The 27,758-nt window shown below is 38.5% G+C and overlaps 1 long non-coding RNA gene across 18 annotated transcripts in view; it reads left to right on the top strand.

Moving 5' to 3' along the window:
• Nucleotides 1-27,758, top strand: part of LOC140698773 (uncharacterized) — a 548,636-nt gene that overhangs the window by 178,500 nt on the left and 342,378 nt on the right. For 15 of the 18 annotated variants that reach the window (XR_012076705.1, XR_012076706.1, XR_012076699.1 and 12 more), the window contains one exon: nt 24,956-25,012. The exons of 2 other annotated variants lie outside the window; for them this stretch is intronic. This is a non-coding gene — a long non-coding RNA (uncharacterized lncRNA). Of the gene's footprint in view, nt 1-24,955; nt 25,013-26,964; nt 27,123-27,758 lie in introns of those variants that run through there. One more of the 18 variants, XR_012076709.1, reaches the window with a different exon arrangement.

Genomic DNA, 27,758 nt, shown 5'->3' with positions numbered 1-27,758 from the left:
TTAAATTATGTAAATGATATAATGTCAAGTATTTCACCTGATCATTTTTTAAATTTCAAATCAACATTGTGCTTTTGAGATCTGCCCATGTCACATGTGGACGTCTAATTCTTTGCCTTCCGTTGCTCTCCTTCTTCTTCCAGAGGCCTTGAAAGGGACTGTCAGCATCTGGCATGCTGACCCACTCAGATCATTTCGCTTGATCATAGTAGGTTGACATTAGAGTCAAGCGATGATGTGATGATCCCAGAGAAGCTCCTTTGCAGTTTACAGAGAGCCCTGAGCTCATGACAGGAGGCATGGCATATTAAGAATTGTTTGTCAGTTTCTGAAGGTACAACGATTTTTATTGCAGGGAGGTAAAGCAAAACCCTACACTGTCATGGAAGCAATGGAAAAAAAAACTTTTTCTGAGGGCAAGCCTCGGTTTCTTTGTTATGATATGGAGATGATAATAGTCCTCCCATCATGAAGCTGCTGAGGTTAATAGGAGATAATTTATGCAATCTGTTTAGTACTGTGCCTGACACATTGATAAATTGCTTGCAATTAATATTCTAAGTCCAATGTTCCATTCACATTACAGTGTGCTGCCTTATTGCAAGAAGATTTGTTCTTTTATTGGTGCGGACACTGTATGGATTATCTGAAAAATGTGAGAGAAAACTAGGGATGGAGACTGATGCTCTGCGTCAGGATATTTAATTGCAAGCAGACACGTTCATGCTTCATGTGCAACAAACTGTGAAAGCTGAGAGCGTGAACACAGTTCATCGCTGTAATCAAACACAATGTACAACAAAGTTCTTATCTCCCAATCAATATTCATAATTGTTTCTGCGTTGCATGGTCATTACACATTAATGGTAAATGGGGTGTACACACACATCTACTAACTCTCAGCAGCAGAGCATGTTTTACTTTTCTGCTTGTTCTTCCTACTTTATTTTGTATTTCTAATGTCACTGACCTTCATCCATATGAGGGAAAAATGTGCGGGGAGAAGGGAAGCCTGACCCAGGACCTGTGATGAAAGGCGCAGAGGACGTTTTAGAAAGGGGGTGGTGAATGGCAGCGCTTGAGGCACTGAGTTTTGGCACAGGAGCCAGGCAGTGAGCAAATCCAGTGAGTGTGGATCTCTCTTCTCAGTGGCAGATGTGCAGGAACTTCCCTGAGTGCACCTCAGTCACACCCTGCTCAGACAGCAGGAGTTCAGAGTTGCTGCAGAAAAGATGCAGGACCTGTGACCTCAGGCTGGTCCCACAGAAACCCCAGACAGCTGGGGTGAGTCCGCCTTTCTGCCCAGCCTGACAGCCTTCATCTGTTTGGCCCGCAGGCTCATCCATCCCACTGCCTGTTTCTGTAAATAAAGTTTTACAAACATAGCTGCCACGCCCACCTGTTTTCCTGTTGCTGCAGTCTGGTGCATACTGAACAGCAGAGCTCAGTAGTTCTGATTGGGACCTAAGAGTAAGCAAAGTCTAACATATTTACTATCTGGACCTTTACAGAAAAAACTTGCCAACAACTGCTCTAAGTCAGGGTAACTCTCCTTTTCACAGACCAGTGTTGGGAGGCAGTGCCGTAGGGCGGTGGGGAGCCTGCGTGCTGAAGGCAGATGGAGCAGAGGCTGCAGCTCTCTTGCTCTATGATCTTTGGTCTGCGTTTCCTCCTCTGTAAGGAAGTAAAAATATGCCATCTCATGATGGGCTTGTGAAGAATCAGTATGATAATGCATGCAAGGTGCTTGCTGGTGCCTGGAATTTAGTAAGCATTTGATGCATATTAACTATTTGTAAAAGTCAAAAGGTTGCTGTGTAATTGAACATGGAAAGTAGAAAACTGTGGGTAAATTAGACATCTCTCTGAGTGTTTGTGTATTAGGAAGCATATTGCATTGATTATAAGGGCTTTGTTGAAGAGAGGCCTGGGTTGTTGGAGGTGAGTTAGGCTCCAGTATTTCCCAGGGTCTGGCCTGGTCACTTGAAGTGCAGGAAGGTACAGACAGAGGGTCTCCATGATCAACCTTGGTGTCTGCTCACACATGCCAGGAACTGAGGCGGGCACAAGAGTTTCTTTCAATCGACGAGGGGTGTCTTCTGTCCTACTGCATCAGTGGGGCTCAGGTCAGATCAGATGCCCAGGAGTGACAGCCTGTTACTAAGTGCAACAGCCATTCACTTAAGGGAACCAGGGGGCGTGAACTACTGCGTCATTTCAAATTAATGGGTGTCCAGGGTATTTCCCCACAGGTGCTGGAAGTCTGATCTGGGAAGCAATTCATAAGATAGAGCATAAGAAATTAAAACTCCAAATTAGAAGCTCTCCCTACCGTGGAGTGGCAGTAAGATCATTTTCTGCCAGCGTTGCTCCAGGAGCCATGCTTCCTGAGCAGCTGCAGTAGGCACTATAAGACAGAGAGTTTAGCTCAAACGTAAGGACTTAACTACTTCCTTTCCATCACACAGTTATTCTGTTAATAAAACAGGAAGCTGCTATTACTGTATGAAGCATTATGTTTAATATACGGTTGTTTGCCCTTTATGACTTGCTAATGTACCTACCATTTACAACAGGCACTTGAAAGGGAGCGACTGATCTTAGCTGCTGCTGCTGAACAAAATTTTGTGAGCATGAATTCTTCCAAACATTGTGTATAGCAGTGTATCCTTATTAGGATCTAGTGTAAAGTCTGACATATATTAATAATTATTTGTTGAGCAAAGGTTGAATGATGATAAAGCAATAAGTATATTAGATATAGTTTCTGTCTTTATGAATTTCAGGATATAAGAGGGGAAGGAAGACATTAATCCTATTATATGTATAATGATCAACTCTGTGAAGTAGGTATTTTTTTTTGAAGCTTAGACAGGTGAAGCGACCTGCTTAATGTCATACACCAGTAAGTGGCAAAACCAGGATTTGATCCCAGATCCAACCCTACCCTCTTCATCTTTAAATTCTATTGCACCTCATTGATGAGTAATTGCTCAGAGATAACATGTTTGTGGTAAGGGAGTCATTTGAAGAACATAATGAGAGCATTTTCAGATAGGATTAAATTTTGTTTTGGCCACTAGGTTGCAAAGTGTGCTGCCTCCCTGGGGTGATTGATCTGGGCATCAGAATATTCTCCAATATGAGTGATTGGGTCCACATAGATCAGGGTCCTCACCTGTATATTAAAGCAGTATTTCTCAGTGTGGACACAGGCCACCTGTATCAGAGTCACCTGGAATGCTTGATAAAAATGCTCCTTTCTAGGCTCCTTCCAGAGCTGTTGCATCTGAATTTTTACAGAGGCTTCCAAGTAATTCTATACACACTTAAGTTTGACAACCACTACTTAAAACAATGTGTCAGTTAGGTTCAGTCAAGAAAACAGACGCCACCTTATGTATTTTTTTATTCTTAATATATTTTTATTGACATATAGTCAGTTTACAATGCTGTGTCTATTTCTGGTGTACAGCACAATACTTCAGTCATATAGGAACATACATATATTCGTTTTCATATTCTTTTTTACCATAAGTTACTACAAGATATTGACTATAGTTCCCTGTGCTATACAGTATAAACTTGTTGTTTATCTATTTTATATATAGTAGTTAGTATCTGCAAATCTCGAAACTATTTAACAAAGGAGATTAGAAGGTTACACCCTTATTGAAAAGGCTAGGGAGCAGAGGTCACTTGACCACTCCAGACTTTCAAGGAATTCTACAGTGCACAAATTACAGGTAAGTTGCTGTTGGTTAGCTCTGCTGGCTGTAGCTCCTAAGTGGGTGAGCCTCAGAGCGACTGCTGGAAGCCTCTAGCAAAACCCATGTCAGATGTATGCCAACCCCACGTGACTCCTATACTGGCTGTCAGAGAGGACTGGCTCCATCGACTCTCTCCCTTCTGAATCTCACGTGAAGGTCTCTTATTGGCCATATCTTACTGGCACTCTGCTGGCAAGAGATTCTGAACAATGTAGTTTCCATGATTTCAACCTCTTTGGTACAAGGGAGGGTATGGTATGGAAAATCAACAAGTAGTATCTGGCAATGAGGGTGTTTAAACTCAGAACTCTGTTAAATAAAACCAAAGAATTAGCTGAGAACTGAGTTTATGAAAAAAATCTTTAAGTGGTTGGGTAAGATAATTTGCAAAAAGAGATACTACCAATTTACTTAAAAAAATCCAAATAATAATAATATCAAGTAAAATAGAAGAGTCTGGTTCTGGTATATTACCACTTGGGGCAGATCACTTTGCTTCTGGTCCAGATCCACTTCTGTGCTTGTCTTTGGGCATCCTGACTGTGTCTCCATCTTGTCCTTGTAAATTTTCCTTTTCTAATCCATGCTAGTTCTACTCCCTTTCCTTCTGGCTGATTCAGTTGGGGTGGACATCTGACTGAAACTAGGACAAGTGTACTCTCTCTCTCTCTCGGGAACTTGAAAGGAAAACAAGCTGTTGACATAACCAGACAGAATTGGGCCTGCAATTCAATGTCGTTTAGAGTTGTGTCTTGAAGACATGGTAACCCAAAGCCTTCTGTGACTTGGAGCCATAAGGAAGCATAAAATATGGCACATCAATACATGGAAGACATCATCAACTGTAAGTCTGTCTCTCAGGAAGACACAATTTTCCATGTACACTATGGCATGACACCTTTTCATCATTTAAAATTTTTATTTTGTGCTTATTGAAAGTACTCTTAGATTTTTTAATCATAGTATTTCCCTCATATAATGTGCTTTTTAATTTTCCTATTTCTCACAAATAAATAGGGAAATATAAGTAAAGTGAATTGTTAAGATGTTCCTAAACGTCCAGCTTTTTGGAACTATCTTTTCTGTACTGTATCATCTGTTTTGCCATTGAGAGCATTGGTGATGGAGCATGTCTTTGAGAAAACAATGCTCACTGTGGTCGCCAAAATAGTGAGTGATACCGTTGTCAAGTCTGGGTGCAAAGACATGGCCCCAACTGCATCAGAGTCATTGGAAGTTAAGAAATTTATGAGATACAAAGATGTTGAATCTGGGAGAATGTGAATTCTGGGACCCATGAAATATGATTTGTCTTGGAGAAGATGGTGAGTTTTAGAGGAGATGGAGGACCAAAGGTATGGAGCTTATTAGATATGAAGCCCAGAAGACTAGGGGAAGAGACTCTGAAGTTGTCCTAATTGTAGAAAGGACTGCTTGTACTCGCTATCTGTGGCCATAGGATGTTACTGCAACCTTAAAATAAGTTTCTCTTTACTTAAACTTTTTACAAAAGGGCTCTTTTTTTCTCTTATAATTAAACAATCCATGACTAACATACCCTGGAGAAGTTCATGCCTAGTGGGGAATATGAACATATAAACAGAGACTATTACAACAGTGCATGGCTTGTGCTATGAAGAAGATTATGTACAAAGTCCTGTGGGAGACTTCAGAATGAGTGGATTTGTATTTACCTTCTCATCATTTCCGAGCTGGGGACCAGCCTCATTCAAATATTTTACAAATGATGCTCATTAAGACGCAGAATGTACAGAAGTGAACTGATAATGTTACACTAGAATTCTAAACAGACTGTCAACTAAGGCGTATGCTGGTTGGTCATTGCTGTTTTGGGAACTCAGCCCAGGCTCTGTTTTAGTGATTGTATTATTGTTTTTCAAGATCCTATTTTTTCTGGCCAAGTCTCTCTGTACTCTTTCCCTGTCCTACGTGAGCTCATCCTCCACCCTGTCAAGTTCTTTCTTGACTGTGTTAGACAAAGCTATGCACTTTCCATCCCCCTGTTTTTATTGCTGCCTTCCACCTGTTCTTTCTCTATGCAGTTCAGAATCACCCTTTAAGTCTCAGTTGAGTCCCTCCTCTTTCAAGAGGCTTTCCTTGATTATACCAGTTCAACCCACTGCTTCCTTCTCTTAACAGTTCTTGTATCAAAACTATACTTAGTTGTTTTAATGTAGTTGATGTTATTTCTCCCAGTTATGTTGCTCATTCTTGGAGGTTGGGAACCATATTTTAATAATTTTGTTCAGCAAATATATGCTGGTTTATGTGTTCAAAAGCTAGAGACTGAGCTCAGTTATGTGAAATAAAGCTGGTATAGTAGATGAGAAAATAAACTTTATAAAAACTCATACATGTGAAAAATGGTAGAACATGGAAACGGTAGTAAGATAAATCAAGATCTGTGGGGATTTAAAAGAAGAAGAGCTACCTTCCAGTTGAGAATGTGAAAGGAAGTTTCTCTGATGTGGCAGTGATTGTATTGGGCCTTGAAAAATGGTTAGGATGTGGGCATACAGAGAATGGGGTGGAGATAGGAACTCCACTGCATGTCATAGTGGATACATTCAGTGACCATTAGTCTAGGGCTAGTGTTGATAAACTTTTTCTGCAAAGATCTAGATAGTTAAGTTTTTAAGCTTGCCAGAACATACAGTCTCTGTTATCAACTACGCAACTCTGCCATTGTGGTGTGGAAGCAACCATAGATAATATATGAATGAATAGACATGGCTGTATTGTTATAAAATTTTAGTTAAAAGAACAGACAGTTGTTCAGAGCATACAGTGCATGCTATAGTTTGCCAACCCCTTGTTTAAGTTGTTATATGACTGAATGTATAATTAAATGTATGATCACAGCCTCATCAATGCTCAAAATTAATAAAAACTAGAAATAATTTACTGAAATGTGGACAATAGTTGTCTTTGGTTGCTGAGACTACAAACAACATTTTGTTCTTCTATATCCTTTTTGATTTTTCCAGATATTTTATGAGGACCATGTGTTATATAGTGAGAACAAACAAACTTTATTTACAGAATTTAAGTATAGACAGTAGGCAGTATACATAACCTAGACCTTGGCACATAGATGTTCAGGGCATACTTGAGCTTGGCTGATCAGTACCATTTCTGCAAGTATTAACCCTAGTGCTAAGGAAACAATTGTCCTTGGAATGGCAGCTTGGATACAACAGACAAACTTGCATCAAAATCAGGCTGTTTCTTCTGTTGCCCTCTGTCATCAGCTCCACGGAGCCATTGTGTTGTTCAAGAAACATTATAGCAAAAGGCTGCCTAGGCGGAAACTAAATTGATTTTCTGATTCCACCCTTAACCCTCTTTTTTTTTGGTCTCTAAAGGGAGCCCAGGGTTTTTAAAGCACTCTATGTGACATGCTGCCAAGTCAGATAGGAGATGGAATAATTGTGGACTTAGCCTTCACCTCAGATCACAACAGTGTCAATGAAACGTGGTCAAATGACAACAGTTATCTGATTACAAGCGAGCTTAGGAAGCAGACATTAGGTTTTAAATTCTAAAGTGGAAGTGCTGCTAATGATAAGAGCTATGCTTCTTGAATTCCTTCACTGTGTTTTGCATGTTTCCTTGACTTTTAGAACAATACTTCAAGGTAGGTATGACTATCCCCATTTTGCAGGTAGAGAAACCGAGGTTCAGAGACTTACAGTGGTCTGCTCAAGGTTATAACTTTACATGGTAAAGTCAAGATTTGAACCCAGATCTGCCTGATTTCAAAGGCTGCTCTTTCTCCTTTGTTCCTCCACTTCATATTAACCCTTTTTCTTTTCCCACTGCAAGAGACATGTGCCCACAATTGAATCCCGAAGTGGCCTTGACATGCTATAACAGTCTTCCCTATAGTCTCCCTGCATAGGGGAGGGTATATGACAAGCTAAATAACTACAGACAGTGCATGACGAATCACATAGATTTGGGGGGAAGGATCCAAAGACATTTGATTGAGCTTCATATAATTTAGGCTTGGGCAAGAGAAATAAATTCTTTAGGAGAAAATGATAGAATGCCTTTCATTTTTTTTTTTTCAGATCAATGGTACTGCCAGTTTTCAGAGACACTAGTGTCGTGGCTCCATAAAGAATGAGAATGGCTAGAGAAAATTTTATGAGTTGAAAAAATCTTGAAGTGGGCTTTGTGATAAGACTGTGTTAGTTTAAGTTCAAACTTTTCCAGTTACTGTATGTGTATGTGTGTTAGAGTTCTTCAGAGAAGCAGAACCAATATGATTTATATGTATGTACATATACACAAGAGACAATGAGAGAAAGAGAGAGACTTTAAGGAATTGGCTTATGTGATTGTGGGGTCTGGCAAGTCTGAATTCTAAAGGGCAGGCCCGGGGAAGGTTCGAGACCCAGGGAAGTATTAATATTGCAGCCCTTCAACTGATTAGATGAAATCCTCCCTCCATTATCGTGAATAATTTGCTTTACTCAGAGTCTAATGATTTAAATGTTAACTTCATCTAAAAAACACCTTCATCTAGACTCATGTTTACCAAACATCTGGGCACCATAGCCTAGCCAAGTGGACATATAAAACTAATCATCACACTATGTAAACACCCACAAGAATTTAAGCACCCAAATCTTGTATCTCACCTGTTGAATGGGAATAATAGTAGTATCTGCAATGTAAGGATTGCTCTGAGGCTTGAAGAGCTAATATATACACATTTCAGAGTGCTGGCACTTCATAAGTGCTCAGTCGATTTTAGCTAATATTATTATTATTGTATTAATATTATTATTTTATTTTTTTCTCCCCTCATTTTAAAATTTGAAAGCAATGAGTTTTTCTCTAACATCAAACTGAATAAAATTTCTGAGTTTAGAAGAGCCTTAAGAATTTTTATTTGATCTATAAGTGCTCTGCTCCCAGAGTGTTTCCACAATTTGGGTTTCCCTTTCTACAGACCCCTTCCCCTATTTCTACCACCTCCCCCACCCTCCCCTCTGGCAGTCACCAGTTTGTTCTCTGTATCTGTGAGTCTGTTTCTGTTTTATGTTTGTTTATTTGTTTTATTTTTCAGATTCCACATATAGGTATAATACAATATTTGTCTTTGTCTGTCTGACTTATTTCATGTATACCCTTCATGTCCATCCATGTTGTTACAAATGACAAGATGTGATTCTTTTTATGGCTGGGTAATATTTCTTTGTGTGTGTGTGCGTATATATATATATATATATACGCACACACACACCACATCTTCTTTATCCATTCATCTATTGATGGACACTTAAGTTGCTTTTGTGTCTTGGTTAGTGTAAATAATGCTGCAATGAACATAGAGGTGCATATATCTTTTCAAATTAGTATTTTTGGTTTCTTAAGACAAATACTCAACATAGAATTGCTTGGTTGTATGGTAGTTCTATTTTTAATTTTTTGAGGAACCTCCATACTGTTTTCCATAGTGGCTGCACCAACAGTGCATAAGGGTTCACTTCTCTCTACATCCTCTCTAACAGTTGTTACTTCTTGTCTTTTTGATAATAGCCATCGTGACAGATGCTAGGTTATATCTCACTGTGATTTTGATTTGCATTTCCCCAGTGATTAGTATTGTTGAGCATCTTTTCATGTGCCTGTTGGCCACCTGCATGTCTTCTTTGGAAAAATGTATATTCCAGTCCTTTGCCCATTTTTTAATCAGAGTGTTTATTTTTTGATGTCGAGTTGTATGAGTCCTTTACTTTTTAGCTAATATTTTTGCAGTTAGATTACAAACTTCTCTTAAATTTCTCTAGCTAATATCCTAAGAAACATGGAGAATTTTATGCATTGCTCATTTGCTTTAAAAATGCCCTCTCCCTATTGTGAGAGGACATTGAAAATTACCATTTATTAAGTCTGAAATAAACAGACCAGAGAGGTCAAGGGTGGAGTGATTGGCTCTAGGTCAAACCACAAGTCAAGCAGAAATAGTTCAGGGTTTTCAGCCTTGGTAGGGCACTTCCCATTAGACTGTCATCATTTATCATGTTCCATTTTCACAGATGGAGCTGTTTCCTCAGGGTATTTTCCAAGAAATTCACGTGTAAATCCCGGTAGTGAAGTGAGGCCCCCTTCGCCAAGATCTGAAATGTCAAAGCAGTTGGAACTGTCAGAAGGTCAAACATTCTCAAAGTTGAGAGTGATTTTGGTTTCTGTGCTTTAATTAAGAAGATATATTGTAGATTTCACTTATATGTGAACAAAAAAGAACTTATTTCCAAAACAGAAACAGACTCACAGGCATAGAAAACAAACTTACGGTTACCACAGAGGGAAGGAGGTGGGAAGGGATAAATTGGGAGTTCGAGATTTGCAGATACTACCTAATATATAAAAAATAGATAAACAAGTTTATACTGTATAGCCCGGGGAACTATATTCAATATCTTGTAGTAACTTACGGTGAAAGAGTATATGAAAACAAATATACATATGTTCCTATATGACTGAAGTATTGTGCTGTACACCAGAAACTGACACAACATTGTAAACTGACTATACTTCAATAAACATATATTTAAAACAAAAAGTAATGTTAATGTTACTGACCTTCCCGAGTTGGTCTCCAACAAGGGTCCTGCTGCTCCCTGTCATTCAAGTCAATTGAATGAGAGACGGAGTTTGGTTCAGAAGCAAATGTAATTTTTTTCTTTGATCAAAGAATGGAGAGGTGTGAGCTAACCCTCTAGAGTAACTGCTCTTGCCATGGGCCATTGCCTGGCTGCTTTGCAGGGATCCCGACAGCCTGAGGGGAGCGGGGCGGGGTTCTCGCGGCGCAGGCGCAGCTGCACTGCTCAGGCTGCAGACGGAGGTGCCCAGCGCGCTTCTGCGCATGGCCCGCCGCCGCCATCTTGAATTGCAGTGTTCTGCCTGATGCTTCTGCGCGCGGTCCCGACCTGAGGTGTTTCGCGCCACCGCTTCGCACCAGCAACTTGGGTCTGAAGTGCTGGCGGCAAGGCCTCTGCAAGCGACACCTGGTGAACAAGAGAAACTACAGTAAGCATCAAGGGAAAAAACAGGTTAGACTTTATTTTATTACCCAGATTCTATTTTTATTTCCCGGGAGTTGTTAATGGGCCTTGTCAGTGACATTAACAGCCCAGTAACTGGCTTGTGATAAGGAGAAATATTATCGTGGTTTAAAGCCAGGGTGCTCAGGTTCAAATCCTGGCTGTGTGACTTTTCAGCTGTGGCGTCTTGGGCAAGTTACCTCATATCTATGTGCCTTGGTTTCCTCAGCTATGACAATGGAGAGAATGTTGTAGTACCTGTATCAGGCACTAAGGCACTGCATGGGGTGTAGTCGGCGTTCACTGGAGCTTGTTTATCATTGTCATCATCATTGCCAACACTATGTGGGTAGTATCTTCCGTATATAATGTGGGTCAAGCCTGGTTTTTAGCCCCTAGAGTTTACAGTTTAAAACAGAATAGGAATTAGCAAGATCCCCTTGTTTGGAAGTAGCAGAATTCCAATTCAGTTCAATTCAAAACTAGTTTAAGGCGAAAGGGAAATTTACAGGCTTCCTTGCTTATAATCAGAAACCCAAACCTCTTCAGGATGATCTCTTTTCCTCTTTAACCTCCATTTTTTCCCTCTGCCTACCAGCTTTATTTTCTTGGTCTGGTTTAACCCTGCAGTGGAGGATGTTGTCTCTGGAAGCTTTGTCTTATGTGCTTATACTTTTGTGACCAAAATGGGAAAGGCACATTCATACTCGCTTCATCTTGAAACGTCCTAGGGAAGCGCTGTGATTTGCGAGGTCCCATGCCTGCCCACCGGACCAGAGGGGTGTTTGTCCTAAGCCAGGTCGTGTGCCAATTGTGCAGAAGGGGACAGGCCCTACATCCACTAAAGAATTATAGAAAATGTCAAATGGAAAAGGGCATTAGAAGTCATGTTTCCCTAGCGTTGTCCAAAACTCAAGTTGTTTAGAATTGTTCAGTTTGGTCTGATGGCGATATTGTGTAGTGATGTAGTACTTACCCTGTTTTCTTCCCCACCCCACTTGCCTGTCTGTTACATTTTTTAAGGATGTATGGTGATTTGCTATTAGGAGACAGCTGAAGGGTCTGAGAGGTTTTGGAGGCAGGGCTACATATGTATAATTTAAAAAGACCTCTTTGGGTTCCTGATCGACACTTTGGCTCAGAGTTGAGGAGACACTTGGGGTGGGGATGAGGTATCTCTTCCCTCACCATTCCCAGTTTGAGAACCACTCAGGTAGACTCTCCTAATACAGTGACTTTAATGCAAACCAACTGGGTAAAGACAGCTGAGGTTCAGTGGAAAGAGTAAACTATGGACTATGTTCTAAGAAATGCCATTTTGCAGCTTAGGTATATAATTAAAAAAACTAATATCAAGTGTAGCATTTCTAGGTGGACCTCCTGAAGAATCAGCACTAACAAAGCTATAAACCTTTACAAAGGTTATGAAAGTTGTTTGTAAAGAGTGCTGTTAAATAATTAAAAGACTTATATTCTTTACCAGGTTAAATGTTTTCTCTTGAGGTTTTGTTTAAACTTGAAATTTGCCTAGCAAAAGAATTTTGAAGAAACTAATGCTGAGTGAAGCCTTAAGACCAAGCTGGAAAGAACTTGAGACTAGCTTTTTTGCAGATGAGGAGAAAGAGGGATGGAAACTTCATGATTTGGTGTTTAAAATTTCACTTAAACCACATGTTTTTAGTATGGTACTTTAATCTCAGTTGTGCCAAGTGACCCCAAGTTCAGAGTATTTTTAAATTAACCTCCTCAGAGAGCAAATTCCTAGTCTTCTACAGAAATAATAGTAGGGTTTGCGAGTGATCCCGGATTTAAATACTTTGTTGTAAGGATATTCAAACAATTTCCTTTCTGATATATATGTACCTCTTCTTTCAGACTTAGGTGGCATTTCTTATTCTTGAGCATTGCTGGGATTTTGTAGCATGAACCATCTACTTCTAGGGCTTCTCAGAGCCAGCTTAAATTTTAGATTCATTTGGGTTAGAAGGAACTACTATATGTCCATTTATTTCCTATCTTCTACAATTCTAGATCCTCTCCTTTAACCTTTGCCTCTTTGGGTATTTGATTTAAAAATCACTTTATTGTCATTTTAGTGATGATAACTGGAAGTTGTAACCAGTTTCTTTCATTTAACAGTGTATTTTGAAAATATTTCCTTGTGTTTTGATACTCTTAGGTAATACACTTTTTTAAAGCTATACAAAATTTATAATTAGGATAAACTATAATTCACTTATTTACTATGTTTTCATGGACATTTAGATTGTTCTCATTTTTCACAATTATGAAAATAATGTGATGAAAATCCTTGTGACTACATCTTTGTGTGTCTAATTATGTCCTTGGGATAAAATATGACACTTAAAAACATTTGGTACATGTAGGGGAGTGAGTTTATTTATCCATGTTCTTGGATCCCCCAGGGACACTCAATCATTGTCTTCTTCCAGTTGGAAAATCTGGATGAGAGTTTGAGAATCATGGCTCTTTCAGACTATCATGAAATCATTTTAGATTTGTTTGTACTTATAGTCTAGTAATAAACCCTTTTTATGGGGGAGAGAATTCACAAGTTTTCAGGAAGTAAATGTTGTTAAAGTTTAGAGATGTAGCCTGAAAGTCTTTTTTTTTTTTTTTACAGTCTTATTGGGGTAAAATTGACATACAAAAAACTGCACATGTTTAAAGTATACAGTTTTATGAGTTTGTGCATTTGCATACACTTACGGTTCTATCACCACAGTAAGGTAATAAACATATTCATCACCTCTAAAAGTTTTCTTGTGCTCCCCTTTTTTAAGGTAAGAAAGCTTTACATGAGATGTACCCTCTTAGCAAAGTTTTTAAGTGTACAATACTACATTGTTGACTATAGGTATTATCATGGGATTTGGCAGGCTGGTGTGTGGGTGGGAAAAAAACCTACCAAAGACAAAGGATAAATAGAAAAGAAGTTTGTTAGATATGCTGCCATAGACAGCAGCAGGCCACACAGATGAGCGGTGCCTGCGTGAGCCCTGAGGGACAGTTGCTGAGGTCTTTTATAAGGGAGGATAACCTTTAGCTCCTTGTGCTTACCTGACATTGAGCACAAAGGGAGCCTTGAAAGGATAGGTCTAGGGATTTTGGTAAGGGGTTGTGAGTTTTGGTTGGGGGTTATGACCAGTCCTGGGGATCAGGCTTCCAGACTGTACATAGATGATCATTATCTCAGCTAAGGCAGGTATATATTAGGAAAAGAATGTTCTTTGTTGTCTTCAAAGGGCAGCAGCCAGGTGCCTGAGGGGCCTTGGAGCAGGAATCTGCCAGATGTCTGTGGACCCCACAGGTACTATGTTTCCCCAGATCTTTTGAGGCTGAACTCTGATGCACTGTAGAAAACTGGAAAACCTTAATTAAGGATCAGAGGTGGTGGTCATGTTAATAATGTTCGTAGGATCAATAAACAGCTGTCCTCAATCTAATGCAAACTTTATCGGCCTGAACTCAAAGGTGTGTGCATTCATTCATTCATCCATCATTTAATCAACAATTTCATACTGAGCAGTTGCCATGTGACAGGCACTGTTCTGGGAACAAGACCTATAAAACTGAGTAAAACATACCTGGTCCATATTTGCATAGAGTGTATTATTTAATCAGAGAGAAGTTGGCAGGTGGAAGGTTACATAAGAATTCATCACATATAGGTAAGTTTCCAGCGAGATCTTTGTCATCATGTTACAGCATTCATTTGCTAAATGCCACTATGAACCAAAGACTGTGCTAAGTGCTCCGAAATCTAGTGAAAACCTTAAAAGAAGCCTATGAATCAGATACTATTATCATCTACTTTTTTTAGAAGGGAAAACAGACTTTGAGAGTTAAAGAAAAAATATCAAGGCCTTAATTAAATGGCATAGTCAGGTTCACCCTGATGGATTCCAAGTGTGTTTGAGCCTGCACTGCCGCCCCACAAACCCCGAGGTGTAAGAAATTAGAAAGGGTCCAAACCTATGAAATCCACTGGAATAGACATGCCTCACACAAACTTACCGTGCAGGTGACTGAAGTTACCTCTTAACTGCAGTGAGATTTTATAATGTAGACACAATCTTCCAAATGAGCCAAAAAAAAGATCAGCTTTTTATTGAACTTATACTCTGTCAAAGGCATGTTGCTAGTCTTTGAAACAAGGTAAGAACTAAGAATTATGCCCATTTTACAGATGAGAAACAGGCTCAGGGGGAACCTTTTTTTCTTTTATTTTTCTCCAAATGACAGAGGAAATGGCAGAGGTAGGATTTAGCCCCATATGTGTTTAGCTTCAACCTCATACTGCCTCCAGCAAGTTAGGGTTCGTGACTAAGGAAACACCCAAAGATTCAAGGATCTTAGAAATAATAGAACAAATCTAAAGGATTAGGGTTACTACCTGATTGAGTTGCTGTTCTTTATTTTGTCAGGTAAAGGCAAATGGATGTGTTTCAGCCTTTCATTATGCCTCCTGAAGCTTTTAAAATCCAACCCCACATGTCGTATTCATCAAGAAGCTGAGAAAATAGAATTTAGCTCATTTTACTGTTAAGTACACAACTGGCTCAAATTGAAAGTATTTGTCAACAGATCATTGTAACTTCGAAGTAGGGAGAGAAGACACTTTGAGAGAAGTACTATTGCGGTACTCAGGAATTTCATTAATGTCTTGGACAGTAGAATGAGTGTGCTTATTAAATACCCCATTGACAGGAAGTTGGATGTGTTGACAAGTGCTTTGGAAATAGGACTGAAATTGAAAGTGACCTTAACAATTGGAAGAAGTGGGAAGATAGAAAGAGGGTGAAATTCAATAGCTTGAAAAATTGATGGTGGAAAGAAACATCAATATGCTTCATTGTTTCATTAAATTTGTCAAATGGAAGAGTATCAGGGCTGTTGACCCATGGTGGCATTTCCGATGGTGATGATGATTAAAAGTAATATCCTGAGTTTTCTGGGAGATAACAGTAGAGATCAGTGGGGGAATAATTGATTTTCATGCCCATGTGAAAGAGTAGACAGTTTAAACATTGCTGCAGATTTGTCTTGAATGGCAACATGTGACTAAGTCATGTTTAACCAGGTCCTTCCAGCTGTGATACTTAAGTTGAATTCTCTATTCTTTCTTCTCCAGAGAGAGCCGTGCTTCTAAAAACCAGGGAGTGGGAGAATCCATTTTAAGATTGGACTTTACAAGAAATGTAAGGTTGGGGGTCCAAGGTTATGAGTAAGAGTCATTTAAAATGTAAGGTGGCACATAATCTTAGTATGTGATAATCAAGGGGAAAAATAATATTTCATACAGCACAAAGATAAGCAATGATGTGTTCCAGGGCATTTCTGATAGGCTAAATAATAATCTTCATTCATGATTCTCATTCGTCTGTATCTGTTTCTATCCATTGAGACGTATAGTGGGTTCTGTTTTGTAACCAGTCAAGAAGGAAGAATTTTTGCTTTGGGAGGGTGTCAAGTTGTTAACGGAAGAGGACAGAACAAAGTTTCAGTTTTGGTCAGGACAGCTGGGCTGGCTTTGAAATTCTATGGTTAGGAAAATGAGGGCCAGAATGTGATTAAACTTCTGTAAGAAACTAAGCATGGGCAGAGCTTTAACAATGTGCAACAACTTAGTTGGACATAGAGTTTAGAAAGAAGCTCCTCTTCCTCCCTTCTGTATGAAGCCCAGAAAAACTCTGGCACAACAAAATTAGAAAAATTATCATTCAGAATGCTTTCAGTTTTAGATAACAGTGAAAGCAAACCCAACCTTATTAAGGCAAAAAGGATGTCTATTAACTCTCTTAATAGAAATATTCTGGGCTGCATCTGATAGCTTCAGGAATAGTTGGATCCAGAGGCTTAAATGAAGTCATTACCACTTAGCATTTCTCTATCCCTGCCATCTGGCTCTTCTCTATGTTGGCTCCCAACTCAGATGCTTAGCTTGTCTCTTCTGTGATGGCAAAGCAGCTGCCGGCAATTCTAGCTTTTCATTTTAATGCCTTATTTTCGCCTACAGTTATTACAAGTCTTGGGTCTGACTCTTACTAGCCTGAAAGGGAGGATCACGTGCTGGTGTTGGAATCAACCACCCAAACTACCCAGATTGACAATGATGGAGGCATGGTTCACCAAGATGATGCAGTACTATTACCAGAGGTAGAAAACAGCAATATTAACAAAGAAATGTCCACCAATGAAGTGAGTTTTGGAGGCATATAGGGACACCACCCTTTGCATGTATATGAGACTTCACATGATGGATATGGGTTCCAGGGAACCAAGACTTCCCCAAATGACTCTTCAGGCAGAACATGGACTAAAGGGAAGCAGAGGAGGAAGGGATGCCCTGCTGGGTGTGCCTCACGTACTAGGGTGCTGTCATGTGTCTCTTTGAGGTCTCCCAAAAAGAAGGGGGCTCTTGGAGGAGAAATTGATTTTTTGCAATTAGACTAAAGGGGGTTGGCACTGTAAGAAATTGATCATTGGAAGAAAATATGGCTCTAGTTTGCAGGTGCAGATGGATGAGCTGCATGAAATTTGGATTATAACATAGTTCTTTTTGTGGGATTTAGTATGAAGTAAATTGATCATATATATGGATTAACTACTTGAAGAAGATTAGAAATAAGAGACCCAGGAAGCGATTTCCTCTCAATAATTGTTGGCAAAGCAATTTGATGACTAAGTGAAATGATGTTAATTTTGACACTAAGACCTGAGATGATTTGCAATTTCCTCATACCTGATCTAAAATTATTACAATAATAATAGCTCAAAGTTTATTACTGTGTACTAGACACTGTTCTAAGCACTTTTCATGAATTATCTCAATCAGATTCTTATGGTAACTCTAGGAGTAGGCAATATTGTTATTACCATTTCATGATGGGGAAACTGGTGTACAGACAGGTTAAATCCTGTCTAGGACCAGGACTTCCATGGCTGGTAAGTAGCAGAGCCAAAATATAAACTCCAGACTGTCTAATTCTAGCACCCAGGCTCTTAACTAAGCCATGTGTTCTCTCCAGGAGAACAAAGGCAGGATTACTTCTTGTGGACATAAACCTACTTAGGCTAGAGTGGGACAGGGGCTTCTTCATTCCTCCTTCCTTCCTTCCTGCCTTCCTTCCTTCTACCCTTCTCCCTCCCTCTCTTCCTTCCTTTCTCCCTTCCTTTCTTCCCTAGCCCCCTTTTCCCCCTTCCTTTTCATTCTCTTTTATTATTCATTTGCCTAAATACTCTGGACAGTTTCCTACACTGAAGGTATAATCCTCCCTCCTCAGTTATGAAATAGATTTGCTTGCTTGGATACCTACATATTTCAGAATTTTCGATGGGAAGTATGAAAGCTCATTCTTAGGTAAAATTAGAGTGACGTATTAATGTAGCATGAAATGGGATCAACTCCTGCCTTTTGAACTCTTGAGGTATTTTGCTATTTTTCATTTGTGATAGTACGTGTTGGGGGGCACTTCAGGTTTGAGGACTAATGGGCACTTATAGCAGCCTACCTGTGTGTTCCAAACACAGATATCTTTGGGCAATTGCTTGTGGAAAGAGGAGTTGGTGTACTTAAAGGCTTTAAACAAGCACAGTATGACAAGTTTAATGGAAACTTTAACCTCTTCAAAGTGTCAAAGTTTCTTATAAGGCATGAACAGAAGTCCTTTTACAGCTGCCTGATCGTCTGATGTCCGGAGGTACATCCCTACAGTTTCAGAAGTACACAAAACCTGTGTTTGCATTTGGGAGCAGAGGAGACTCTGCAAGAGGAGTGAAGAGAATGGACTGGGATTTTCTGTGTTTAAAAGCTTAAGTGGTATAGTAGAAAGAGCAAAGCTGTGGGCACAGAAAATCTGTAAGAACAGTACTTCCATCTGCCCTTAACTGGAGAGTCACCAGTTGTTACCAACGTCTACTTTTCCTTCTACTTTCCTTTTCTGTCTGTCTGTCTCTCTCCACACACAACACACACATATGCCATACATACTTAATTATTAGTGTGTGTCACTATGCTGAACCTTTGAGACTGAATTACAGACATCATTATATTTTGCCCATAAATACTTTAGCAACAATATCATATGGACAAAGACATTCTCGTACATAGTCACAATGCTGTGATCACACTTAGGAAGTTCAACAGTGATATAATACTACTTCCAATAAATAATTTATATTCAAATTTTTCCAACTGTGTCAATATTATCTTTTAGATTTTCCTTTTGACCTAGGATCCAATCAGGGTCACATAGGGCCTTTACTCATCATGCCTCTTTAATTTCCTTCAACTGAGAACAGTTCCCTTGTCTTTTATGTTTCATGATTATGACTTTTTGAAGACCCAAAGCTGGTTGTTGACAGAATGTCACTCAATTTGAATGTGTCTGATTATTTACTTAGGAGTTAATTGTGGTTAAATAGTTTTGACTGGAGTATTCCATGGGTGACATTATCTTCTCCATATCTGATATCTGAAGGCTTACAAGATTTGCTTGTCCTGTTTTGGATGGTATTAAGTTTGACAACTTGGTTAAGATGATGTCTATAAGATTTCTCCATTACAAATGTACCTTTTCCTAGTGGCTCACACGAGGGATCTGATTTTGCATTTTAGCTCTGCCACTCACTAGTCATACAGATTTGTCAGATTAGGCTATAACTCATCTTTCAATTTTTTTAATTCTCAAGTGTGGATAATCATACCTTCTTATATGGCTATCATAAGGATTAGGTATTATGACACAGATAAGTACTCAAAAATGGCAGTTATTGTTATTTTGCTATGATACAGTACAAGTGAGCTTTGGAGCATACAGATCTGAGTTCAGATTCTGTCTCTAAGTTACTTAGATTTTTAAAGCTTTAGTTTTCTAATTAATGTCAGGGAGAAAATGATAGTATTCATTTCAGAGGTCAGCAAACTTTTTGTAAAGGGCAGGTAGTAAATATTTAGGTTTTGTAGGTCTGTGTTTTGACTAGTCAGTTCTGCTCTGGAAATATGAAAACCGAGCTAGATAATATTTAATCAAATGGACACACTGTGTTCCAAATAACCTTTATTTATGGACACTGAAGTGTGTATTTCATATAATTTTTATTTGTCATGTAATACTATTTTTCTTTTGAATTTTCCCCCTCAACAACTTAAAAATGTAAAAACAACACTTTTAGCTTGTAGGCTGTACAAAAACAAATGCAGGCAAGCAGGTTCTTTTTGATTCTGTAGGCCATAATTTGCCATCCCCTTATTTATTAATTGGGTAAGAATGAAATACTGTGTGTTATGTAAAGTGTTTAATACCTGGCATAAGCACTAGAGAAATTGTAACAATTATTTGGTAAAATTTTTACTATTTTCAATTGTGCCTAAAGCTTGTGAAATTAAAAAAAATTAAAATGTGTAACAATTTGTGGAAAAAGATGGCCACCAATTTTTTTGCATTTTCTCTCATCGAGAGATTGAGTCTATTTTTTCCATCCTTGAATCTGGGCTATCTGATGGCTTATTTTAACCAATAAAGTATGGCAGAAGAGATGTTGGGAAGTTTCCAAGCCTAGGCCTTGGAGATTTTGCAACACTCACTTTTGTTAGAAAATTCTGGATCCTATGCAGAAGCTTGGGCTACTCCAGTGGATTATGTGATTATGTGGAGAGAGACCCCAGATATGCCAGCCATCCCAGCTTCCTCATCTGAGGTTCTTAGGTATTTGAGTGAGGACAGCAGACATTAAATGGAGCAGATATAGGTTATTCCAGGTGAGCCCTGCTTAAATTGTCAACCTACAAAATCATAAGCAATTAAATAATTATTATTCCAGACCACTAGGTTTTGAAGTGGTTTGTTACACAGCAAAAACTAACTGATATAAGATGCTAGCTGTATCATAAAGGAAGGTATTGAAGGTTGCAATAAAGTCAGACACCTGAGCTGAGTATTTTCCTATTTAGTCCAGTTCATACAGAAAATCCTGAAAAGCAGAAAAGGAGTAAGAGGAAGACATGCAGTGAGAGAAAAAGGCATTCCAGGGCATGGGAATTGAGCAGAGTTATGCTGGCTGAAGTGAGCATCACTTTGTCACAAATGTTTGCAAATTGAGGATCCATGGGGACTGTGGCTTTTGTGGGGAAATGAGGATACGGTGAAAGCAGAAGCACCACAGGTGCAGACTGGGACTTAAAGTATACCTTTGGAAGATAAGAAAGTATTGCAGCTTTCACCAGAGAGAGCACAGTTCAGAAAACTGAAGCTCCCGGGATAGTGATTAAGGAATAAGATCACTCTCCAGCACTGCTAACTCATGTTTGGGTGATACGGCTCCAGGCTGGAAGTTGGAGTCCTTGACTCTTCTCCTGAAGCTGACTGACGCCAACTCCACACGGTCATCTTGCTCTTAAATTTGCATGCGGCCATCTTGTTTATTCCACTGTTGAATCCCAGGGATTCTGCTTCTCTCATTTTGATGATTTGTTATTTAGAATGATGCAAATCAATTCACTTATTTTTACCTTGCGTCTTTACTTGTGAAGTGTCAATAAAATATTCTTTGTTACCTTTTAGGATCAGATACAGGCCTGGGTTAAGTCTGTATAGTATCAGTGAATGTTAAGACATATTGCTATTTATGTCATCCATTCATGAAATAAATAATTACTGCTAGGAACCCTTCTGGATACACAAGATAGAGCAATAATCACAGACTTAAGGGACTTTGCGGTTAAAAAATTTTTTTTTAATTTTATTTTTAAAGAGTGAGGTAATTAGGTTTATTTATTTTTAATAGAGGTACTGGGTACTGAACCCAGGACATTGTAGATGCTAAACAGGCACTCTACTACTGAGCTATACCTTCCCAACCTACAGTGTTATTTATTTAACAAATATTTGTTCTACAACTTAGTACTAAGTTTGAGTTCTGTAACTGGAGTTTCAAAATAGGTTAGAGACTTAGCTAAAGGGCATAATATGTTAAGTTTCACCAGAGATTTTTTTTCTTTGCTCGTCAAGAAAAGAACGGATTTTTACAACCAAAGCCTAATCTACAATCAGCCATATTGGCAAAACTGCATAGATTTTCCTCAAAAATCTTTCTTTTTTATTATTTTTGCCCTCTCTTGTCCTTTCTAAGTGCCTCTGTACAGCTCTCCTCCTGCCATGTCTGAAATGTAAGAGAGATAGCCAGTCTAATTCTATCTATAAAGCCATTTCCCTGCATTCCCCTCAGACTTTATGCAGCAATATAAATCTCAGAAAATGTGTCCAGGTTAGCAGAGTTACTTAAAAGAGCGGACAGTCAGTGTGGCACATTTATTAACATCGTATATAACAAGGCTGTAACTGTACAGTAACTTCTATTTAGTCAAAAAGGTGGGAAAAAAGTGCTGCTGAGGTTTATGGGGCTGATTCTGGACTAGCAAGGTGAGTTATATACCCAAATAGCTCTTGTGTATCATAAACTGGAAGCTAATAAACCGTGTTTAAACTGTACACTCTCCATTAGAAGAAATGGATCTATTATTTCCTGTCTTTGGGATGGCACTAATAATGACTTCACTGAAAAATACATACACGCACACACACACACACACACGCACATGTACACACACATGCACACACACACACTCCTGAGCAGTTTCCTGGCTGCTCTCAACAAAAGCTTTTCTGCCCATACGTGACACGAGGCAGGTCATTTAGGGAAGAGAAAAGGCTGTTTAAGTTAGGCAGGACTAGTGGGATGTCACCACCAGGAAGTTGTAGATCATAAATTATCATTTCCATTCTACTGTCATTTCCATTCAATGGCAGTAAGCATCCTTGGCTGGATAATGTAGTTAATTGAAGCTGTGGGCTTCAGTGAGGCGGTTAAGCACGTATTATAACACAGAGCTGTGCTGAAATGACTTGTTTATATATCTGCCTCCCTCCTTGGACTGTGAACCTTTTGAGAGCATGCATTGTTTCTTTTGCATCTTTCAGTTTCCAAGGACTCAAGATATTTATGTACTTAAAAAAAATCATTGTAACTTATCCTAAATCTCCTTTCTGTTTTCTTCCTCTCCACTACTGCACTGCACCCTCCCCCCCCCGTAGCGACAGCTACTATGTCTGTCTGATGCACTGCAGAATCCTAATTTCTCTTTTTAAACAATTCAAGTAAAGTTAGTTTACAATGTTGTGTCAATTTCTAGTGTATGGCACAGTGTTTCAGTCATACCTGTACATAAATATATTCCTTTTCATATTCTTTTTCATTATAGGTTGCTACAAAGTATTGAATATAGTTCCCTGAGCTATACACTAGAACCTTTTTGTTTATCTATTTTATATATAGTAGTATCTGCAAATTCTGAACTCTCAATTTATCACTGTCTACCCTCTTTCCCCCCCTTTCCTTGTAACCATAAGTTTGTCTTCTATGTCTCTGAGTCTGTTTCTGTTTTGTAAATAAGTTCATTTGTGTCATTTTTGTGTCATATGGTATTCTTCTTTCTCTTTCTGGCTTACTTCACTTACTAGGACAGTCACCACTTAGTATGACAGATCCATTTATGTTGCTGCAAATGGCATTATTTAATTCTTTTTTATGGCTAAGTGGTATTCTGTTGTGTGTGTGTGTGTGTGTGTGTGTGTGTGTGTATACCACAACTTCTTTATCCAGTCATCTGTTGATGGACACTTAGGTTGCTTCCATGTCTTGGCTATTGTAAATATTGCTGTGAACACTGGGGTGCATATGTCTTTTTGAATTAGTTTCTTCTGGATGTATGCAATCCTAATTTCAGTGTGGAATATCTTTCCTGTAAGAGGGGAAATAAAGGTGTGTATTGATTCAAATGAAATATATATTTATCAGTAAGATCTTTACAGAAAAGGGCCACATCCTTTCCAACAGGGTAAGCTGATCTTTCTCTCTGTAACTACAAAAAGTACTAGTAATAAAAGCATCCCTAACGAAGTGACTTCTAAATACCCTTAGTAGATGACATTTGTGGAGGAAACTTATGGACCTTCTGAATTCTAAGCTCTTAGGCGCACAGACCTGTTCCCCAAGTCCTCCCCTTCCTCTGCCTGGTCATAGGTTTCAGACAACTTGTTTCCTTCAGTGCACTCAGTTTCACCAGTGAGCATCATGTCATAAAATCATGAAATTCTAATATGTGAAACAATAAAGCGTGCAACAGGATAAAATAGGGAGGGTAATTTATATCAAGGAAGGATTCTTCATACTCTTTAAAGATATTTCCAAGAAATTCCTATAGTTACCAAAGCACGTTTATAATATTGTTTAATTTAACACTGTTAGATTTACATAAAATCATCCCCAAATTATCTGACAACTTTTACTGTATTCCATAGTATAATTCTAAAATAACTTGTAGCCATTTTCTCGAATGATAAAAAAAAAAATAAAACCATATTCAGAATCTGGCCACCAAGCCCACTGATCCAGTTACATGATCTGTGGTCTCCATTTGGAAATCTGCATCATCTTGGGGCTTAGTATCACTAGTGCGTGCCTCCTTCCTCACCTGGCTCGTGCCTGTACATACCTACAAGATAATCTAGACCCGCTTGCATTCTCTAATGTGTTCCCATGGTGATAAAAATGTGACTGGAACTTCTGTTAAAATACACTAAAGCAGAGAGACATCTTTGGAAATTATTCCTAAAGTACTAGAAGAAAGATAGAGAGTTAGACAGTGTAAGAGAGGGCACCAGCCTGGGAGAGCATCTATTTTCATCATCACGTTGGGGAGTTACTGAGAATGCATTTTAAGGTTAGATTTTGCTGAAGAAAAAAAAATCGATTTAGTAATCTCAGAATATTTTTGTGCTGAATTGCCTTTCCACTTGGCACTTCTATGCCTTATGCCCTGTTTTTTTTCCTTTTCCTTTTTTAAGATTGATTAACAAGTACTAAGCAGCTGATAGGTAGGCGTGTTACTTTCTAGGAACATGGCAAAGACACACCATGAAGTTCTCATGTTCAGAAATTTTAGCAGAGTTCTACATTTCGAATGCAGAAAGGAGGCTCACATAAAACTGATTCATTAAGCCTTTCTTTAAAATTCCCTTATAGGAGAGGCTGAAGATTTTTTGGTTTGGTTTGCTCGTTAAAGTCCTGCAACCTGCTCAAGTAAGTCATTCAAATTGATAATAATCTTTAAATATTTTAAAGTAAACTAGTAATTTATGAATATTTTCTAGTAAAGAGATTCAAGAAGTATAGATAAAATGAAAGTGGTTTTTGAACATCATTAGAAATTTCAGTCTCCTCCCCTAAGGCAGCTCCTGTTACCATTTTGTTACATACCTTCAGGGTACTTTGTTCATTTGTGTGTGTGTGTATGTGTAAGGAATATATCGTTTTGGGAAGTTTCCCCCTACAAATGTCACATTTAAAATTTCTATACTCCACAGTATACGTGTTCCATAGTTTAATTACACCTCTGTTGGTGGATGTTTAAACTCTCTAATCTTTTGCTATTCTGGGCATCAAGAGACAGCTCTGGGTAGCTGTTAGGGGCAGAGAATGTGGAGTCAGCTGTACCACTTACTGACTTAGTTTGGGCAAGTTACTTACCACTGTGACTCAGTGCCGTGATACGAAAATGAGCCATTGCTTTGTGTTAAATAAGTTAGTATATGTAAGGTGCTTGGAATTGTACCAGCCACACAAGTTTTAGAATAGTAATCGCTGTTTGTACTGCTGTAATGACAGTCTTCATATGTGCTTCCTCTTTCTTTCTCTCTTTCCTCCCACCCTCTCTTTCTCTGTTCCCTTTTCTCACCCCTTTCCTCTCTTCTTTAACCTGGCTAGAAATGAAAAAGTGGAATAATTGTGTCCAAGTGTATGTTTATTTAGTTTTTAAAGTGCATATTCTAAAACATACTCCCCCAAAATGACATGCCAATGTATATTACCACCAGAAAAGTGTAAATGCTTCCTCATTCCTTCTCTAACACTTGCTGTTATCAGTCTTTGTAATTTTTGCCAATCTGTTTTGTCTAAAAATGTTCTCTCGATATACATTTGACCCTTGAACAACAAAAGGATAAGGGGGCCGGCCATCCACACAGTGGAAAATTTGCAATAACTTATAGGTAGCCTTCCTCCCTCTCTGTGATTCCTCTGTATCCACAATTTCACATCCACGGATTCAACCAACCACAGATGATGTAGCACTTGAAAAAAATCAGGGTACGAGTGGACCTGTACAGTTTAAGCCCCTGTTGTTCAAGGGCCAACTGGAGTTTTACTTTACATGCCCCTAAGTACTGTGGGATTGTGTGTGTGTATGTGTTTTGAATTAAACTTTAATTTTGAGAGTCGTTGCAGATTCCCTGCAGCTGTAAGAAATAGCAGAGATCCATGTATCCTTTATCCATTTTCCCCCATTGGTAATGTCTTATAAAATTGTGATACAATTTCAATCAGGAGACTGACATTAACTCAGTCAAGATACAGAATGTTCTACAAATCTAAGGTTCCTTTATGTTATACTTTTATAGCCACTCCCATTTCTACTCCACCAACTTAAACCCTGGCATCCACTGATCAGTTCTCCATTTCTATAATTATACCATTTTTAAAAATGTTGCATAAATGGAATCATACAGTGTGTAATCTTTTTGGATTGATGTTTCAGATGGCCTAAGTTCCGGGAGAATTATGTGTCTTTTAAATACAATTTTCATTTCTTTTTCAAGTTATTTGTTTATAACATTTGCACATTTTTTCCTCTTTGACTTGCTTGTATTTTACTTAATGATTTTTGAAGCTATTTATATATTTTGTATGCTAATCCTTGGTTTTCTATAAATACTATAAATATTTCCTCAGTTGTCACTTGTCATTTAATCCTGTTTATAAACTTTTGTGTTTAGAAATTTTAAACATTGAGAAAGTTAAGTTTGTTAATGCATTGTTTTCTGAAATTTCCATTTTTCTCTCTTAAAACAAGCCTTTCCTACCCCAAGGTTTTGTGTTCACTGTGTGTGTATACACACATATATAAATATAGTTAAACAAATACATGTTTATGTATCTACTGTATTTTATTCTAATACTTTTGTATTTCATTTCAGGGGCCATTAAACAGATTATGGTGTATTTGCTATGACCACAAAATGCTTTAAAAGGCAATATAACAATGGAACTAGACAGTTACTATGTTCAAATGTTACATAAGCATTTTAGTTCCTACATTTGTTATACTGGGCTAATATCACAGCTGTATATTAAAGGCATACCTCTTGTAAGCCTTTGAGTTTGAACCTCTCTCTTTTTTTTAATTAGCTTTTAATCTACCTCTTATCAATTTGTTTTCCAAAAAGATAACCCATTTTCCCAACACAATTCATACCATTTAATATACTTATTTTTTAACTTTAAGAAATTAAGTCTTAAGTATCTCTCACTGTATCTGAACTGTTTCCTTCTGCTTCGGTGTTAGCACATACTGAAACGTTTGAAATAGTTTACATTTCTTCTTACAACCCTTTCATAGTTATAAGAATATGGAGAGATAGCAGTTACTCATAGTGGTAATATCTAGAGGAGAATACACTCAAGCTATAAAATGTCAGATCTGAGTATATTTGGAGATAATTTTGTGGAAAATTCAACCCTTGAAATTTGGGGTTTTACTGAGAAAATTAGACCTAGTCAGAAACAAGATTAGACCTCAACTCCTCTGATGTTGAATCTACTGTATTTCTTCCCAAGCTACCTGGACATTAACTCCTGAGCAAGAACTCAGGGAATAGGGCCAACTCCCTGCTAGAGTGGCTCTTAGGAGCCTGACAAAAGCAATGGCTAATGGCCAGGGAAGTGGAAACACTTGAGTTGCCCTGTAAAAGGGTTGAGGAAGAGACTGGTT

The sequence above is a fragment of the Vicugna pacos genome, chromosome 10 (genome assembly GCF_048564905.1).
Source record: "Vicugna pacos chromosome 10, VicPac4, whole genome shotgun sequence".
In the NCBI taxonomy this organism is placed as follows: Eukaryota; Metazoa; Chordata; class Mammalia; order Artiodactyla; family Camelidae; genus Vicugna; species Vicugna pacos.
The sequence above is the reverse complement of the archived record's forward strand: the minus strand, read 5'-3'. Positions and strand labels throughout refer to the sequence as shown.